This window comes from Salmo salar, chromosome 03 (assembly GCF_965601325.2).
Source record: "Salmo salar chromosome 03, fSalSal1, whole genome shotgun sequence".
NCBI lineage: Eukaryota > Metazoa > Chordata > Actinopteri > Salmoniformes > Salmonidae > Salmo > Salmo salar.
Window position 1 is genome coordinate 89794717 of NC_138293.1, and position 17163 is coordinate 89811879.

The 17163-nt window shown below is 41.6% G+C and overlaps 1 pseudogene across 1 annotated transcript in view; it reads right to left on the bottom strand.

The window, feature by feature from the left end:
- Positions 1-1338: 1338 nt before the first annotated feature.
- LOC106606424 (transmembrane channel-like protein 6) overlaps positions 1339-17163 on the bottom strand; it is a 45506-nt pseudogene continuing 29681 nt past the window's right edge. Inside the window, exons 18-19 of the transcript XR_014391807.1 lie at positions 8101-8250; positions 1339-1404 (exon numbers count right to left, since the gene is read on the bottom strand). The product of XR_014391807.1 is annotated as a transmembrane channel-like protein 6 (transcript). The remainder of the gene's footprint in view (positions 1405-8100; positions 8251-17163) is intronic.

Below are 17163 nucleotides of genomic sequence, written 5' to 3' on the forward strand. Positions count from 1 at the left end.
TAAATTATTTATGGTTGTGAAATAAGTTACAGTAGTGGTAGTGACTGCAGTAATAATGGTAGTGACTGGTTATAGCTGAAAAATTAGGTAGATGGAAAGATGAATTGATTGATTGAATATACAGTATAACCCACTAAAATAACTCCACACCTACAAACCACCACAAAATAACTCATGAACTAAGCCATAGCCTATGACAAACCATGTTATTCCAGTTTGTCTAGAAATGTATAATTGATATGTTGGTTTCACATCTCCATCTCAACCAAAAATCTAAATTAAATAATAGGACTAAATCAAATCAAACTTTATTTAAAGTGCATTTACAGTTTTAACAGATGGAACTATCCAAGCAGAAGATAAATATCCTTCAAATGTTGATATTTAGTTGCATTGACAACCAAACTCAATTCAATATCACTTTTGAAATACAATAAATAGCCTATTAACTTTTCGACAAGTTAACAAATTACATGTTGGATTCACGTCTCCAACTCACCCAACAATAAAAGTTAAAATAATGCTATTAAGCTAGTGGCTCAGATGGAACTATCCAAGCAGTAGACACATCTCCTTTATATGTTGATATGTGGTTGCCTTGTCAACCAAACACAATTCAATAATACTTTTGTAATACAGTAAATAGCCTAAAGTTAAGGCTATCTTACAAACTAATGTAACAATAAACTTTAAATGAGTAACACATCCATAGTTACTGTAACTATACATTTCTTCTTATGTAATCATATAAAGTGTGCAGGTTGAAGATAGCATACATACAGTAGGTTGTTGAAGGTTTGTGGAGATCTTCACAAATGTGAAAATAATCTGAGCAGAATCTCAAATGGCATTGATCACTTTCACTTTTAATGTCATTTCAACTGCAATCCAGGTCATTTGGTTCTGCTATTAAATGAAGCAGAGTGATAACACATTCATCTGTTGTATAAATAAAATATCATTGTATTCCCATTTAAACATTGCTGTGGTTTTAAATGGTTGAACGCGCAGTGAAAGATATTTGGGTGACAACTAAACCAAAAATCAGACATTGTTTTTCCATTGGAATTTGGTTGTGCTTTTAGATGGTTGAAAGCATAGTGATAAAACATTGGAAATTCAACCAACTTTTAGCTGTCTTTTTTGAGTGGGTAATCTCATTGATTAACGTCTCAACCCAATATTTCCCAATTATCCACGTTGAAAATATGTGGTGTGCCCAGTGGGATACGGAGGTGAGTGTATATCAGTGTGTGTGTGTGTGTGTGTGTGTGTGTGTGTGTGTGTGTGTGTGTCACAGCAGCGGTTTGACCAGGTAGGTGTGACAGGGCTTGAATTTTATGTGCTTGCCCTCGACACCTCTTCTGACAGGTGAACCTGGTAGAGAAAGATCTTTATATCCACCTTCAGAGACACAGAAAAGTCACAGGGTTAGAGGAGAGAGAGAGAGAGAGAGAGAGAGAGAGAGAGAGAGAGAGAGAAAATAGGAGAGAGAGAGAAGATGAGAGAGATAAAATAGGAGAGAGAGAGAGAAAATAGGAGAGAGATAAAATAGGAGAGAGATAAAATAGGAGAGAGAGAGAGAGAGAGAGAGAGAGAGAGAGAGAGAGAGATGGTTGAGTTTCATTTTACAGCCAGTAGGGGGTACAATGGCTCTACTCCTGTAAAGTCATAAGATTATCCACAAGAGGGCTTTCCCAAGGAAAACCAGTCAGATAAACATGCTGTATTAGAGGTAGAGAATTACACTGGCCAAAGAGATCACAACAATCACAGCCATCAATTATCATACACCATCTATCTAACCGCTCACTTCCTCAGGCAACAGTTCAGACCACCATATTTTCCATCCTGAGAAAATTGCAAGTCTTTCCCAGGCATCCCGAGATTCCTGTTCAAACTGGAAATGCTATTTAAAAGTATATAACACCAGACCAAAAATTTGACATAATCAGACATAATTATACCACTGTAAATTGAGAAATATACACAGGAATCTAATTGTTTCTTGGTGTATTTGTTGCAAATCCATCAACTCAAAGTCCAAACTATTTTTTTATATGTAGCCTAGTTTTAATGTAGGCCCGTGAAGCACTGTTGGCAGACTGGTAAGATATTATGATGTTATTATAGCATAGTGAAAATGGCATTCATTAGCTAATAAGCCGCTAATTGTGTTGACTGGTGAATATCCCATGCATGCTGTGCTAAACAACCAGAAAAGCAAATGACTGCAATAGTGGGGTTTCAGCACCATGGACAGACGTCAATCAATTCCCAGCTAATCTGACTACAGTTAGACCTGTGCTCTTGTGTTTATTAGTAAATGTCTATTTCCTAGAGTAGGGGAGAGTGGGATAAGTCAAGCAATTTTTTTACATTCAGCATCACCCAATCAAGGGAAACATAATATTATTTCTAACAAAGATATCTGCATATATAATCAGAATTAATGTAAATATTACAGTTTTGAAAAAAGTTATCGTACCCCTTACCCCGGGTAAATTGAGCTGCGGGACAGGGTTAAGCTGCCTACACATTTCTGTACTGAATACAATATTACCACTACCTTTTTAAAACCATGTATATCTTTATTTCCCAACAAACACTTTGTACTTTTCAAAAACACTTTTGTCGTAAGGATTTGACCAAAATGCAGCGGGAATATGTATACTCATCTTCTTTTTATTTTGAAGAAGGAGAAACAAATAAGCATACACAAAACCCGAAACAGTCCTGTCAAGTGCACATACACTAAACAAGGAACAACTACCCACAAAATCCACAGAAAAACACCCCTCTTAAATAGGACCTTCAATTAGAAGCAACGAGGAGCAGCTGCTTCCAATTGAAGGTCAACCCCATTAACTAAACATAGAAATAGAAAGACTAGAATGAACATAGAAATATACTAACATAGAACATTAACCACAAACCCCGAAACACATAAAACAAACACCCCTCTTACATAAGAACATAGCCCAACAAACCCCGAAACACTCTAAACAAACACCCCCTGCCACGTCCTGACCAAATAACCCCTTATACTTGTCAGGACGTGACAACTTTTAACATATGACAGGCCCTGTTGTTACCTCATATTCCAGTGATAATGCCTTGCCTTATGCCTGGGAATAAAACACTTCAATTTTCTCTACTTGCCTTTGGCTCAACCATTGGCTCAATTTACCCCATGGCCAACCCTCAATTTAACCCAAGGCAAACATTTTGACTATATTAGCACACACATCTACAAGGATGCACATTCATGGTAGGTTTAGGACCTCATATTGAAGCTTATTACCCCAACTTATCTATATAACTGTTACGTTCCCCAGTTTCTGTGTTGTGGTTTGTGTATTATGTATGTATTTCAGGAAATGGATTCCTGAAATTCTCTACAAGCAGCTGATTGGTCAATCAACATTGATGATTGGAGAGCTGACCCCGCCCTCGTCAGGACGCAGCTGTCTCCAATTACTAACTTCTTCTGAAGCTATATAAGCCCCAGTTCTGTTGATCAGGAGGTAGACACAGAGATAATGGTTGAGAGTTATAGCATGTTGGTGGTTGCTAAGACAGTTGGTATGTGCTGTGTAGTTGTTGCTGTGAGAGCTGATTGTAATGTTCTGTGTTAGTTTGTTGCTCAGAGAGAGCTTCTTTAATGTCCTGAGTTAATTGTTTTTTCTCAGTTTGTTGTGAAGACATTTGGAATATTCTGTTTCATTTGTTCCCAGGGGGGAAGGGGAAGGCACCTAGGGAGTGCTTAGGCAAGAGACCCACGGGCATACATAACCTGTAGTAGTTTACTGTCTATGCACACTAGGAAAGATCTGGGTGGACCATCCCCTGTATTTTGGTTAGTGCACCAGGTGGTGCTAGTTAGGTAAGTAGTGGGTAGGCAGGTATTGTAGGAGAGGGGGCTTTGATATTTAGTTTCTTTGCTTTGGTTCCGTCCAGCCCCTTTTTCCCAAACTTACCGCGTGAAGGAATAAATTACCAGTAAGTGGTATTCTCTGCTTTTTGTCATCCTTGCTCACACCTACACCCCCATACCTTTTTCACACCACGGAGAGTTAAGTTGTAGCAGGGTGTTGCGTTCCCTCTTTCTAGAGGCGTGCGTAACAATAACCTTAAAATGATCTACTTCGAGTACAAGCATCATGAAACATCTGGCAATATATTCATTTTACTTGGTGAAAATCTGTTTTTAGGACACAATGTAAAAACGGGTAGCTGGAGCTCGTCTGAGCCGTTGGGTTCAGTTTGATGTCATATTGATATGTTAAATAAATGTGTCATTAGTGATTTCGTCAAACCTGCACCAGAACCTGTTTTGAATTTGTTTTGTTTGTTGTATATTAGCTGTGTTCTCCTTCACTTTAACCAGGCTAAAAAGAGAAGCTTGAATGATTCAGGTTTTATACTAATGGTGAAGGAGAAATAACAGTTTGCAAGTTTTATAGACTTATTTATTTTTCCACTCAACCCAAACTTTAACAACCTGTATATGTTAGGCAGAGCTCCCCATGCTCTTGTTTAAACCTGGGCCGGCATATTGTGGCAGTTTGACTTATGCATTTGGTGTTCTTTCAAATTAACTACCAGTGGCGTTTTCAACGTGATTCTTCTTTGCTTTCACCACAAATGGGAAGAGAACAAAAACATCTCTGCATGAACTGGAGAGTGCAAATTGCTCCAAAAAATGTAGCTCTGCCCAAGTACAAACAGGTGTGAAGAACTACATGTTAAGCTTGTATCGGCCCTTACCCAGAGTCACCAACCCACATTTTTAATGATCATGGTCACAGTATGGATAAGGTATACATGGGGCAAAATACATTGATCCTTAGCGGTTTTGGAACAGTCAGCATTTCATTAAAACAAACGACTAGAAACATTTGAAAGCTAATATACCCTTTTAACCAAAGCAGTGGAGCAGAGCTTCATATTTCACTACCTAACCAGTTTGTCCAGAACCCATAGCCTATGAAAACCCTATTAGGACCATGAGCATACCACCGTGCATCCCACTGCTGGCTTGCCTATGAAGCCAAGCAGGGTCATTCCTGGTCGGTCCCTGGATGCTGCTGAAAGTGGTGTTGGATGGCCAGTAGGGGGCACTCTTCGCTCTAGTCTTAAGATCAAAATCCCAATGCCCCAGGGGAAGTGATGGGGACGTCGCCCTGCGTAGGGTGCTGTCTTTCGGATGAGACGTTAACGTGTGACCTTACTCTCTGTCACTAAATATCCCATGGCACTTATCGTAAGAGTAGGAGTGTGCACCTACAGTAGCAAGAGGCAGTTTAGAAGTGTTTTGGAGTGCACATGTGATGGCAGAGTTCACAAAACAAATTCCCACTGTATTGATTGGTAAGGTAAGCATAGGCTACTTTGTAGTTAACATCTAATTGAAAAGGTTTATGGGAAAGCCTTTCCATCTACCAGAAGACTTTTCATTAGAATCCTCGCTAACAGCTACACAAAGTGGCAGGCTTGCGCACCACACATACAGACAAGGAAATCAAATCAAATGTTATTGGTCACATACACATGGTTAGCAGATGTTATTGCGAAATGCTTGTGCTTCTAGTTCCAACAGTGCCACAATATCTAACATTTCCACAACAGCTACCTTATACACACAAATCTAAGTAAAGGAATGGAATAAGAATATATAAATATATGGATGAGCAATGACAGAGCGGCATAGGCAAGATGCAATAGATGGTATAAAACACAGTATATTCATATGAGATGAGTAATGCAAGATATGTAAACATTATTAAAGTGGTATTATTAAAGTGACTAGTGATCAATTTATTAAAGTGGCCAATGATATCAAGTCTGTAGGTAGGCAGCAGCCTCTCTGTGCTAGTGATGGCTGTTTAACTGTCTGATGGCCACGAGAGAGTAGCTATTTCTCAGTCTCCCGGTCCCAGTTTTGATGCTCCTGTACTGACCTCGCCTTCTGGATGATAGCAGGGTGAACAGGCAGTGGCTCGGGTGGTTATTGTCCTTGATCTTTTTGGCAAACCTGTGACATCGGGTGCTGTAGGTGGTGTCCTGGAGGGCAGGTAGTTTGCCCCCGGTGATGCTTTGTGCAGACCGCACCACCCTCTGGAGAGCCCTGCGGTTATGGGTGGTGCAGTTGCCGTACCAGGCGGTGATGCAGCCAGACAGGATGCTCTCAATTGTGCATCTGTAAAAGTTTGTGAGGGTTTTAGGTAACAAGCCACATTTCTTCAGCATCCTGAGGTTGAAGAGACGCTGTTGTGCCTTCTTCACCACACTGTCTGTGTGCGTGGACCATTTCAGTTTGTCCGTGATGTGTACGCAGAGGAACTTAAAACAAACTTTCCACCTTCTCCACTGCTGTCCAGTCGATGTGGATAGGGGGTGCTCCCTCTGCTGTTTCCTAAAGTCCATGATCATCTCCTTTGTTTTGTTGACGATCACCTCCTCCCTATAGGCTGTCTCGTCGTTGTTGGTAATCAAGCTTACTACTGTAGTGTCGTCTGTAAACTTGATGATCGAGTTGGAGGCGTGCATGGCCACACAGTCACGGGTGAACAGGGAGTACAGGAGGGGGCTGAGCACGCTCCCTTGTGGGGTCCCAGTGTTGAGGATCAGTGAAGTGGAGATGTTGTTTCCTACCTTCACCACCTGGGGGCGGCCCATCAGGAAGTCCAGGACCAAATTGCACAGGGCAGGGTTGAGACCCAGGGCCATGAGCTTGGAGGGTACTATGGTGTTGAATGCTGAGCTGTAGTCAATGAACAGCATTCTTACATAGGCATTCCTCTTGTCCAGATTAGATAGGGCAGTGTGATGGCGAATGCAGGAAGTTGCAGAAAATACGAATCACTGATGCATTGTGTTCATGTCTTATGACATGATAAACTTGGGCAAATGTATTCATTTTCAATAGGCTACATTTTGTTGATCCCTACTTAGTTATATACATTTTTGAACATTGTTAAATTCTGTTTTAATGTCTGGATTCAGTCAGCGTTCTCCATATCGCAGATTTTCAGGGCCTTATAAATGCAATCAATCAATCATTACTACTGCTGTCACTATCATAAATACTTCTAGCAAGCACACATATTTTCTTTAGGAAGTGTCCCTTTCTAGTAATATCTTTGGTTATTCTACTAAAAGTTAAACTTACTCAAATTACAAAACAGAAATTAAATCTATTACTCAAATGTTATCGGCAAAATTATAATCAAATCAAGAATGTTATATCTGGGGATCATGTAGGAAACATGAAACGGAATATGATGCAACATAGGCCTTATAATATTTACAACATTGAAAACAATTGGCATTTCATTACAATCAGTAAATCAAGGTACATAAGACACCTGAAAACAAATTGTTACAATCAAACCAAATCATAGAAAAAAATTATGATCTACATTTATTTTTCAACAAATAATCCATGTATCCCATCCAGTTTAGATGGTTTTTTTATAAATAATGTAGGTACAGTATCATCCAACCTCTGATACATTCTCGAAGATGCTCAATTGATGAACAGACCCATGGACCGTCCACGGATAGACCTGGCTGGGCTGACCTCAACCTTCTGGGTCATCCATCTATATGGAAGATTAGATTTTAGCATGGTAAAAGAGTTGCAAAAACAGTGACTCGTAACTTCTGTTGGACTCTTGCATATGACTTTAGACTTGACTATTAAAACATTTAGTCAAGGATTGAATGAAAATATATATTTTTTTTAACAAATTGACCTTTGACCTAGAAGAGTCTAACCTGCAACGCAATGTTAACCTGCATGGATCATAACACACATCTGTTTCTGAAGAGAGAGACTTGAGATTTGACTCAGACTCGCCCTGTTGAGACTGGTGCTGAAAGACCTGTGACCCTTGACAGTGACATATCGATAAGACTGGCTGCATGTGCTGGATAAAAGCAACCTACACACAACCATGTCAACACAACTCTCATTAAAACATGTTTTCAACGTGAAATCACAACAAAAATGTCAGCGGATTTAGGTGAAAAGTTGGGTGAAAAAATACAAAATTCAGTCAACAAGTTTTTGCCCAATGCTCCGTTTTGATTTACCTTCAGACTGACAACTCCCTTGACCTCCATGCCTCCTATATAGTGAGGACCCGCCCAGTCTGCCCTATCTGCCTCCTCCTCAGAGGAAAACCTCACGTATCCCAACGCACTGGCACTCTTTGAGTCAGAGTTCTGTGGAGTCTTCTTGATCTGTTTTCAAAGGATGGACCATCACCATAACCAATAAAAACGCCAATAATCCAAGAAAATACTTTGATTTAAAGGGGTCAATCTGTGATAGCGACATCCATTTATGGACTTTTAAATTACTGATATACAGCCATTGATTCTTGATGAATATAACTTCTAAATACCTCATGAGATTAATTCAACTGTCTTACCCCATTAAAATGCAAAATATAAGCTTGTTTTACTCCACTGACTGCAGTGTAAAAAAGGTGGAGGGGTGGATGCTATGTTGTTTAAAACTACAGATTGCCCCTTTAAAAAGGTATGGTTTAGGCCTTATCCACGTGAGGCTAATATTACAATAATTGATATAATGACTTATCAGCCTACCGTGCATGCTGTAATGCTGCCCCACTGTCGGAATTAAGCTTGTAGGTATCCTTCATTTATGTTAGTGCTGAGATCCTTAATGACAAGCAAATGATCCTGTCCAACAGATACAAAATAAAGCCATTCATATTTTTATTTTAAAATTTAATCATAATAAAGTAACTATATTGTGTGTCTGTAATAGGAATACTATGAAAATACACTACATCCATTCATAGGCTACTAAGAACTACAGATGTCGGACCTTAATGTGATACTCCTGTTGTTGCAGCAAATCAAAGACTTTATTTGGCATAACTAAAAATGTCCATTAATTATAATCCACATTTCCTGTTGCTGCAGGATTATTTTCCTACTGTGACAAACTGGTCAAATTAAGATCCTACACCTGTAAGTGTGTTTTAGGATGGTCAGAAAAATAAGTGTTTGTTTACCAGTTTACACTTTTCGGCCAAATCAATCATGTTTTTTTTAGGGAGGGATATGTACGCTCTCCTTTGAGGCTCCATTTTCTCCATAACTAGAGGGAAACAGAATAAATCAATATTTCATTTCATTTAACCCTGTGAAAAGCTGTAGTCTTTGGATATTTGCTTCAGACAAAAACAAAATCGATCAGCGTAACTTCTTCTATGCTTTATAAAATATATAAAAAAATGTATCAGTCATAATTAACTTAACATGAAAATAACCTGTTAGAGCAAGATACAATTAATATTTCCTTTGTAGACTTTATTTTCTGCAATAAAAAACCTAAAATGTGATCTTTCACTAGAAGTATAATGATATATACACTGCTCAAAAAAATAAAGGGAACACTTAAACAACACAATGTAACTCCAAGTCAATCACACTTCTGTGAAATCAAACTGTCCACTTAGGAAGCAACACTGATTGACAATACATTTCACATGCTGTTGTGCAAATGGAATAGACAACAGGTGGAAATTATAGGCAATTAGCAAGACACCCCCAATAAAGGAGTGGTTCTGCAGGTGGGGACCACAGACCACTTCTCAGTTCCTATGCTTCCTGGCTGATGTTTTGGTCACTTTTGAATGCTGGCGGTGCTTTCACGTGAGACGGAGTCTACAACCCACACAAGTGGCTCAGGTAGTGCAGCTCATCCAGGATGGCACGTCAATGCGAGCTGTTTCAAGAAGGTTTGCTGTGTCTGTCAGCGTAGTGTCCAGAGCATGGAGGCGCTACCAGGAGACAGGCCAGTACATCAGGAGACGTGGAGGAGGCCGTAGGAGGGCAACAACCCAGCAGCAGGACCGCTACCTCCGCCTTTGTGCAAGGAGGAGCAGGAGAAGCACTGCCAGAGCCCTGCAAAATGACCTCCAGCAGGCCACAAATGTGCATGTGTCTGCTCAAACGGTCAGAAACAGACTCCATGAGGGTGGTATGAGGGCCCGACATCCACAGGTGGGGGTTGTGCTTACAGCCCAACACCGTGCAGGACGTTTGGCATTTGTCAGAGAACACCAAGATTGGCAAATTCGCCACTGGCGCCCACAGATGAAAGCAGGTTCACACTGAGCACGTGACAGAATCTGGAGACGCCGTGGAGAACGTTCTGCTGCCTGCAACATCCTCCAGCATGACCGGTTTGGCGGTGGGTCAGTCATGGTGTGGGGTGGCATTTCTTTGGGGGGCCGCACAGCCCTCCATGTGCTCGCCAGAGGTAGCCTGACTGCCATTAGGTACCGAGATGAGATCCTCAGACCCCTTGTGAGACCATATGCTGGTGCGGTTGGCCCTGGGTTCCTCCTAATGCAAGACAATGCTAGACCTCATGTGGCTGGAGTGTGTCAGCAGTTCCTGCAAGAGGAAGGCATTGATGCTATGGACTGGCCCGCCCGTTCCCCAGACCTGAATCCAATTGAGCACATCTGGGACATCATGTCTCGCTCCATCCACCAACGCCACGTTGCACCACAGACTGTCCAGGAGTTGGCGGATGCTTTAGTCCAGGTCTGGGAGGAGATCCCTCAGGAAACCATCCGCCACCTCATCAGGAGCATGCCCAGGCGTTGTAGGGAGGTCATACAGGCACGTGGAGGCCACACACACTACTGAGCCTCATTTTTACTTGTTTTAAGGACATTACATCAAAGTTGGATCAGCCTGTAGTGTGGTTTTCCACTTTAATTTTGAGTGTGACTCCAAATCGAGACCTCCATGGGTTGATAAATTGGATTTCCATTGATTTTTTTTTGTGTGATTTTGTTGTCAGCACATTCAACTATGTAAAGAAAAAAGTATTTAATAAGATTATTTCTTTCATTCAGATCTAGGATGTGTTGTTTAAGTGTTCCCTTTATTTTTTTGAGCAGTATATATTGTCTTACATACCAACAGAGGTCGTAGAGAAATACTTCCACCTGTTTGTTTGGTAGCCCTAAGAGCATTGCCTAGGAAAACCCATTATAAGATAGAATTCAACAGGTGGATTCGGGGTGGGTACAAGGTTTCTCTTCCTGCTTCCCAAGAAGATGTTGCAATCCTACTCTTGGCTTTCTACAAGTTCCATGTTACTCACCCTGCAGCATAACTCACATATTACTGGATTGAATTCCACAGAAATTTCTGAGTAAAAGGGCATTGTTCCCCCCTCCTCCCCATTGTGATATGTTGCCTCCTAGGAATGAATGTTAAATAACAATAGGAAATGATGAGGGTCATCTTGGGGTCATGATAGGGGCTGCACCAAATGATTGATGTATTATATTAATTGATTATGCTTATGTTGTATTAATAGAAGGGGAAGGGCTATAATACCCTTCCCCACTACATTTATAGGGTCCTGGACCACAGATTAGCAATATATGCATTATAAGGTTTAATACTGTTCCACAGTTCTTTCCTAGTCTCTGCCTCTTATAAGAAACGGTCTGAGCAGATGTGTGAGCTATTGCAGTCAAAACAGGGTGTCTGTGAGAAAGCGCCTCAAGGCTAAAAGAGATACATAGACACAGACTCCTGCAGGGGAGTAAATAGATAAGAGACAAGTCAGACACACCACTGTAAGCCACATGGGAATGGACAAGTACTGCTGAGCCCTTAGAAAACACAGGACTATTGTTTTCTCATGCAAGTTTGTATAACTGTATATGCATGGGCTTGGTCTCATGAGTAGAAGGTGTTGACGTAGGCAGTTACATCACTAGGGGTTGACTGCAAGCATATTAAAGCAACTTTTACCTTTTTTATTCTTACTCTTACTCTTTATTCTTACTCTGAAACATGCGTGCTGTGTTTACATTGTCATCTTATGACTGCAGTTGCATTAACCTCTGACATCTAGACATTCCGCTAGCGGAACACCTGCTCCAATATCCAATGATGGGCGTGGCGCGAAATACAAACTCCTCTAAAATCCGAAAACTTCCATTTTTCAAACATATGACTATTTTACAGCATTTTAAAGACAAGACTCTCGTTAATCTAACCACACTGTCCGATTTCAAAAAGGCTTTACAGCGAAAGAAAAACATTAGATTATGTCAGCAGAGTACCCAGCCAGAAATAATCAGACACCCATTTTTCAAGCTAGCATATAATGTCACAAAAACCAAAACCACAGCTAAATGCAGCACTAATCTTTGATGATCTTCATCAGATGACAACCCTAGGACATTATGTTATACAATGCATGCATGTTTTGTTCAATCAAGTTCATATTTTTATCAAAAACCAGCTTTTTTACATTAGCATGTGACGTTCAGAACTAGCATACCCCCCACAAACATCCGGTGAATTTACTAAATTACTCACGATAAACGTTCACAAAAAAACATAACAATTATTTTAAGAATTATAGATACAGAACTCCTCTATGCACTCGATATGTCCGATTTTAAAATAGCTTTTCGGTGAAAGCACATTTTGCAATATTTTCAGTAGATAGCCCAGCCATCACGGCTAGCCATTTAGACACCGACCAAGTTTAGCCCTGACCAAACTCCGATTTACTATTACAAAAGTTTGATTACCTTTGGTGGTCTTCGTCAGAATGCACTCCCAGGACTGTTACTTCAATAACAAATGTTGGTTTGGTTCAAAATAATCCATCGTTATATCCAAATAGCGACGTTTTGTTCGTGCGTTCAAGACACTATCCGAAGAGTAAATAAGGGTCACGAGCATGGCGCAATTCGTGACAAAAGATTTCTAAATATTCCATTACCGTACTTCGAAGCATGTCAACCGCTGTTTAAAATAAATTTTTATGCCATTTTTCTCGTAAAAAAGCGATAATATTCCGACCGGGAATCTGCGTTTAGGTAAACAGACGAAAGAAAACAAGGCATGGGGTCGACGCGGGCTGTGATGCCGGGCTATCTACTGAGAATATTGCAAAATGTGCTTTCACCGAAAAGCTATTTTAAAATCGGACATATCGAGTGCATAGAGGAGTTCTGTATCTATAATTCTTAAAATAATTGTTATGCTTTTTGTGAACGTTTATCGTGAGTAATTTAGTAAATTCACCGGCAGTGTTCGGTGGGAATGCTAGTCACATGCTAGTCACATGCTAATGTAAAAAGCTGGTTTTTGATATAAATATGAACTTGATTGAACAAAACATGCATGTATTGTATAACATAATGTCCTAGGGTTGTCATCTGATGAAGATCATCAAAGGTTAGTGCTACATTTAGCTGTGGTTTGGGTTTATGTGACATTATATGCTAGCTTGAAAAATGGGTGTCTGATTATTTCTGGCTGGGTACTCTGCTGACATAATCTAATGTTTTGCTTTCGTTGTAAAGCCTTTTTGAAATCGGACAGTGTGGTTAGATTAACGAGAGTCTTATCTTTAAAATGGTGTAAAATAGTCATATGTTTGAAAAATTGAAGTTTTTGCATTTTTGAGGAATTTGAATAACGCGCCACGGGATTACACTGGCTGTTGAGTAGGTGGGACGCAAGCGTCCCACCTAGCCCATAGAGGTTAAAGCAGACCACCATAGTCCCTGTGCCAAAGAAAGCGAAGGTAACCTGCCAAAATGATTACCGCCCCATAGCACTCACATCAGTAGCCATGAAGTGCTTTGAAAGGCTGGTCATGGCTCACATCAACAGCATCCTCCCGGATACCCTTGACCTACTCCAATTCCCATACCGCCCCAACAGATCACGCAATCTTAATCACACTCCACACTGCCCTTCCCCACCTGGACAAAAATAACACCTATGTGAGAATGCTGTTCATTGACTACAGCTCAGCGTTCAACACTATAGCACCCACGAAGCTCATCACTAAGCTAAGGACCCTGGGACTAAACACCTCCCTCTGCAACTGTATCATGGAATTCCTGACGGGCCGCCCCCACGTGGTAAGGGTAGGCAACAACACGTCTGCCACGCTAATCCTCAACACTGGGACCCCTCAGGGGTGTGTGCTTAGTCCCCTCCTGTACTCCCTGTTCACCCACGACTGCGTGGCCAAACACGACTCCAACACCATCATTAAGTTTGATGACGACACAACAGTGGTACTGTAGGCCTGATCACCGACAACAATCAAATCAAATGTATTTATATAGCCCTTCGTACATCAGCTGATATCTCAAAGTGCTGTACAGAAACCCAGCCTAAAACCCCAAACAGCAAGCAATGCATGTGAAAGAAGCACGGTGGCTAGGAAAAACTCCCTAGGAAAAACTCCCTAGAAAGGCCAAAAACCTAGGAAGAAACCTAGAGAGGAACCAGGCTATGAGGGGTGGCCAGTCCTCTTCTGGCTGTGCAGGGTGGATATTATAACAGAACATGGTCAAGATGTTAAAATGTTCATAAATGACCAGCATGGTCAAATAATAATAATCATAGTAGTTGTCGAGGGTGCAACAAGCACGTCCGGTGAACAGGTCAGGGTTCCATAGCCGCAGGCAGAACAGTTGAAACTGGAGCAGCAGCACGGCCAGGTGGACTGGGGACAGCAAGGAGTCATCATGCCAGGTAGTCCTGAGGCATGGTCCTAGGGCTCAGGTCCTCCGAGAGAAAGACAGAAAGAGAGAATTAGAGAGAGCATATTTAAATTCACACAGGACACCGGATAAGACAGGAGAAATACTCCAGATGTAACAGACTGACCCTAGCCCCCCGACACATAAACTACTGCAGCATAAATACTGGAGGCTGAGACAGGAGGGATCAGAAGACACTGTGGCCCCATCCGATGATACCCCCGGACAGGGACAAACAGGCAGGATATAACCCCACCGACTTTGCCAAAGCACAGCCCCCACACCACTAGAGGGATGTCTCCAACCACCAACTCACCGTCCTAAGACAAGGCCGAGTATAGCCCACAACGATCTCCGCCATGGCACAACCCAAGGGGGGGGGCGCCAACCCAGACAGGAAGACCACGTCAGTGACTCAACCCACTCAAGTGACGCACCCCTCCCATGGACGGCATGGAAGAACACCAGTAAGCCAGTGACTCAGCCCCTGTAATAGGGTTAGAGGCAGAGAATCCCAGTGGAAAGAGGGGAACCGGCAAGGCAGAGACAGCAAGGGCGGTTCGTTGCTCCTTTCCGTTCACCTTCACACTCCTGGGCCAGACTATACTTAATCATAGGACCTACTGAAGAGATAAGTCTTCAGTAAAGACTTAAAGGTTGAGACTGAGTCTGCGTCTCTCACATTGGTACGCAGACCATTCCATAAAAATGGAGCTCTATAGGAGAAAGCCCTACCTCCAGCCGTTTGCTTAGAAATTCTAGGGACAATTAGGAGGCCTGCGTCTTGTGACCGTAGCGTACGTGTAGGTATGTACGGCAGGACCAAATCGGAAAGATAGGTAGGAGCAAGCTCATGTAATGCTTTGTAGGTTAGCAGTAAAACCTTGAAATCAACCCTTGCCTTAACAGGAAGCCAGTGTAGGGAGGCTAGCACTGGAGTAATATGATCACATTTTTTGGTTCTAGTCAGGATTCTAGCAGCCGTATTTAGCACTAACTGAAGTTTGTTTAGTGCTTTATCCGGGTAGCCGGAAAGTAGAGCATTGCAGTAGTCCAGCCTAGAAGTAACAAAAGCATGGATTAATTTTTCTGCGTCATTTTTGGACAGAAAGTTTCTGATTTTTGCAATGTTACGTAGATGGAAAAAAGCTGTCCTTGAAACAGTCTTGATATGTTCTTCAAAAGAGAGATCAGGGTCCAGAGTAACGCCGAGGTCCTTCAGTTTTATTTGAGACGACTGTACAACCATCCAGATTAATTGTCAGATTCAACAAAAGATCTCTTTGTTTCTTGGGACCTAGAACAAGCATCTCTGTTTTGTCTGAGTTTAAAAGTAAAAAGTTTGCAGCCATCCACTTCTTTATGTCTGAAACACAGGCTTCTAGCGAGGGCAATTTTGGGGCTTCACCATGTTTCATTGAAATGTACAGCTGTGTGTCGTCTGCATAGCAGTGAAATTTAACATTATGTTTTCGAATGACATCCCCAAGAGGTAAAATATATAGTGAAAACAATAGTGGTCCTAAAACGGAACCTTGAGGAACACCGAAATGTACAATTGATTTGTCAGAGGACAAACCATTCACAGTGAGACAGCACATAGGGAGGAGGTCAGAGAACTGGCAGTGTGGTGCCAGGACAACAACCTCTCCCTCAATGTGAGCAAGACAAAGGAGCTGATCGTGGATTACAGGAAAAAGGCGGACCGAACATCAACGGGGCTGTAGTGTAGCGGGTCGAGAGTTTCAAGTTCCTTGGTGTCCACATCACCAACGATATATCATGGTCAAAACACACCAAGAGAGTCGTGAAGAGGGAACGACAAAACCTATTCCCCCTCAGGAGACTGAAAAGATTTGGCATGGGTCCCCAGATCCTCAAATGGTTCTACAGCTGCACCATCAAGAGCATCCTGACCGGTTGCATCACCGCCTGCTATGGCAACTGCTCGGCATCTGACCGTAAGGCGCTACAGAGGGTAGTGCGTACGGCCCAGTACAACACTGGGGACAAGCTTCCTGCAATCCAGGACCTATATAATAGGCGGTGTCAGAGGAAAGCCCATAAAATTGTCAGAGACCAGAAGGCTCCTTAACAGCTTTTACCCCCAAGCCATAAGACTGCTGAACAATTAATCAAAATGGCCACCGGACTATTACATTGACACCCCCCTCCATTTGTTTTGTACACTGCTGCTACTCTCTGTTTATTATCTATGCATAGTCACTTCACCCCTACCTACATGTACAAATTACCTCTAACCTGTACACCTACACACTGACTCTGTACCGATACCCCCTGTATATAGCCTCGTTATTGTCATTTTATTGTGTTACTTTTTATTATTTTTTACTTTTGTATATTTGGTAAATATTTTCTTAACTCTTCTTGAACTGCATTGTTGGTTAAGGGCTTGTAAGTAAGCATTTCACGGTTCGGTCTACAACTGATGTATTCGGCGCATGCGACAAATAAACTTTGATTTGACATGTCAGTAATGTTAGGTGACATGTCAGTAAGACAAATGTATTAAATGAAATGCATAGACAGTGCCAATTTAATATTAACT